Source organism: Parus major, chromosome 8 (genome assembly GCF_001522545.3).
Source record: "Parus major isolate Abel chromosome 8, Parus_major1.1, whole genome shotgun sequence".
Lineage (NCBI taxonomy): Eukaryota > Metazoa > Chordata > Aves > Passeriformes > Paridae > Parus > Parus major.
Window position 1 is genome coordinate 10,676,060 of NC_031777.1, and position 3,754 is coordinate 10,679,813.

Sequence of the window (3,754 nt, forward strand, 5' to 3'; positions counted from 1 at the left end):
TGCTCCTTCTGAACACCACCTTGTTCTGTAATGCAGTCAGTTAAGAAAAGCTTTGAAGTACAGAAGTGAAGCACGAGGACTGGAAATTTACAGGTCATTTTTCATTAGCTACCTCTCTGCAGCATGGAACAGCATCACATAACAACAGAGAACTGCCTAAAGCCTGTCTTGTAGGCAATGTAGGTGGTACAGAATCCAAGGAGTTAGTATACTGCGGGAGAATTTGATCCAAAATGGGAAGATATTGCATGAATTCTTAAAATCATACTTTTCTCTTGTTTTCTATATATAGGCTGGGGATGTTTTTAAAATCCTCCCACCAACCTGCCAAATCACAGGATGGAGTTCTCAGTGTTTCCTTTCCATTGAATGTTTTGCCACATGCAAACTTTCATCTTCTTCTCAGTATACTTTTGGGTTCTGCTAGGCTTACTTTCAAAGGTAGGTATTTTGCTAACATATAAAACTGCAAGAAAACTTAATCATATAAATAACAGTGTGCAGAGTCACAGATCTAATGTCTTTGTTTAGTGATATATTTCTTATCACTGTGTAGTTTGATGATGATAGGAATTGTTTTTTATTGTTTTATACCCTGAAAATTGAGTGCAAGTGCAAAGAAAACTAACTTGTATAGGTTGTAATTATAATGGATTTTTTCCTCCTCATTGTAAATGGATTAAAACTAAATTGAATTATAATATCTCTCTGATTTCTTTTCTATGCATTAGGAATAGGGGAAGGTTAAATGTATCCAGTATTTTCTCTGTGGAAAGAAGCTACCACAGAGTGAATTGCAGCCGCAAATGTGTGACACCAAAAGCCCTTTCATCCTGACTCACAGCTCCAGTGTCAATAGCTATTATCCCTGGACTAGTAGTTTACAGTTAGTGTCAGAAGCACCTGACATGTTGCTGGAAGCATGAAATAGATCAACTGATAATGAAGATTACTTTTGGTCTGCAAAGTTTCTTAATCTAGCTATATTAATAACTCCTTTGAATGCAGGTGATTTTGTCAGAAGTAAACAGTCTGATTATAGATTCTGAATGGGACATAGAAGGAGATGAGGCTGTTCTGGTGTATTAGAGTACCAGTTTCAGAGCTTTGGTTGGTTTGATTACTTTGAAATGCCAGCAGATTGAATTAATTCTGAACTTGTTATTATTGGGTCTCTTTCTGCTGATTTCAATAATCTTACCTAGAAGTAATAAAATCCCTCTCCAAAACAAAAAAAAAATGAATCAAAACCTGCACAAACAAGAATGCATTTTTTAAAAAAAAGATTAAATAGGAGGCTTTGGTATTTATTGAACAAAAATTATGGTAGGGTATTTCATCATTGTTCTTTTTTGGGGGTTAATTTTTTTTTTCATACCTTTTCTACTGAAGGACTCAGAAATAAAATTTCCTTATTTAATGACTGGTCAAATATTAATTAACAGTACTCATAATTTTATTTCATTGAAATTTTATTCTTATACTCCCTCAGGTGAAGCTCAGATATCACTCCTCGCTTTCATTAGGCTAAAATATTTCCTGGGTGATACTGCAGGCCACAAATGAAGCTTCTCCAGCTCCAGTAAAAACATAGAATCAAAATGAATCATAGAAAACTTTAAATGTGACTTCATATTTTTCCCCATTAGTTTGTGTTGGATAAATAAAAGGTGCTCTGTATCTTGTATCATGCCAGGCCTATCGCTCTAATCCTGTAGTTTCATCTGAGCCCACAGCAAAGGGAAGCGGCACATGCTGAGCACCGTTTTATACTCATGGTAATCTCACTGTGACACATTTACTTTAATCTGTCAGTGATTCATGTTTGACACAGACTTGAATTACTGTTACGAGAATTAAAAGAATAGGAAAACCTTTTATTTTTAAAATAGGGATGCAAAACAGGCAGAGAGTTGAATGCCTCTAGCCAAGACAATATATCAAAGAATGTTCTGTGAGATAGACCCAAAGATCCGGTGCTCTTTCCATGAGGGAGAAGAATTTGTTTGGAAAAAAAGTATAAACAAAAAATGCCATTTACTCCTCTCCCTCTAGAATGGGAACTGCAGTAAAAGATGATTGGGTTTGCATGCAATGGGCATAACCAGACTGAGGCATGATGAATTAATGCATAGGCAATTTCTGTGCCAGTCACTAAATACACCAAAGACACCAGACAAACACAGCAGAGATGTGTCTTTTGTTTCATAAAGAGAAGCTTGATGCCTGATGAAGGATCAACAGAAAAAGTGACCAGATGAAGAGGGAGGATGCTTTCTTTAAATCCAAGATTTTGGCTTCCACTCTGCAAAAGCACCCAATGAGTCGCATGCTGCTGGTGCTGTCATGGTCTGGCCAAATTTGTGATGTCTCCTTCTCTGAGGGATGATGTTGGAAGCCTTGTACATTTCAGATCTACTCCATATTAGTAACTGAGAGGGTCTGTGTTACAGATGTTTAGATGTTTACTCTTGTTCCCAGATCCAGCAGGCTGTAACTGGGCAGTATTCATAAGAGAGAGGAGGATTTACATGTGTCTCCCAGCCAGGGAACTCGCTTTCAGATTAGTACTATATTCATTTTTCCTTTTAACTAGGTAGAGCCAAGAACATGATCATACTATTTATCAGCATGCTATTCTTGTGCTCCATAAACCTGACACAGGAAACTGGCCTGCCTGGTCATCAGGTGAATGTTTACTGAGCTAAATCCTAAATAAAGCCTGTTGACTTGTATTGGGACAAATATCCAAGTGAAGCTAGGGCAAATTTCCCCTGAATAACAGCTTCTGAATTTTGTGTGTTTTGCTTTGGAGAAATATTGGTTGGCAGTATTTATGCAAGAGCTATTTTGAGATTTCATTATAATTAAAAAAAAAAAAAAAAAGAAAAAAAAGCAATGCCTGTCCCCCATGTTTTTACTGGGAAAAAAAAGTCTATAATTTCCAGAAGAATATTATTTTAACTCTCTTGTTTCTCTATTTTTTTGTCAAGGTTAAAGTAATGGAGTGTACTGGAGTCAGGAAAGCTCAGTGTTGGTTCACCAGCACTGCATTTCTGCACCAGTCATAGCTGATAAGTTCAAAATCACATCAGGTGAGGTTATTGTACCCTTGACTTGAAATGTGAAAGTCAATGCATGTGCAGTCACATATCACAGTTAAACCTCTTCCTTGTCAAATCACATAACTAATGAGTTTTTAACTGTGAATTTGGCTATGTAAATTGTCAGATTTCTTCTGCATTCATACAGTATGAACAGATAGTTAAAAATACCAATGTTATGGTAAATTCTGCATTTTAGGTTAAAAAAGTGCATATAATTTTCCTTTTTACTCAAAAAGAATTGCTAGCAAATCAAAATAGAAAACACAAGCAAACAGAAGAGGGAATATTTGAACTAGTACATGCAAAATAATTATTCAGCACTGCAGACTAGTCTTTTGCAAAGCTTTAAATAATATATGTACAGAGATTAGAAAACCCTGCAAGGAAGTTTTTAATTTTTTTCCTGTATGCTTCTCTCCAATATTTTCTTTGAAGCTCACATGGCATATCTTTTAGCCTAATTCAAAATGGTGTTTTTACATCAAAAACTGCAGCCAAACCAATACGTTTCCTTAAACTAGTTGTTCAAAGGGGAAAAAAATGTTAAAATTTGTTGTTTTAAAACCTTGTTTCATGTTAGTCAACCTTCCTTCCTTCCTTCCTTCCTTCCTTCCTTCCTTCCTTCCTTCCTTCCTTCCTTCCTTCCT

General features: G+C 35.9%; 1 long non-coding RNA gene across 1 annotated transcript in view; it reads left to right on the plus strand.

Moving 5' to 3' along the window:
• The first annotated feature begins 263 nt into the window (after positions 1 to 263).
• The window catches only part of LOC107208469, an 11,039-nt gene continuing 7,548 nt past the window's right edge, over positions 264 to 3,754 (plus strand). Inside the window, exons 1-2 of the long non-coding RNA XR_004498421.1 lie at positions 264 to 441; positions 2,994 to 3,095. This is a non-coding gene — a long non-coding RNA (uncharacterized LOC107208469). The remainder of the gene's footprint in view (positions 442 to 2,993; positions 3,096 to 3,754) is intronic.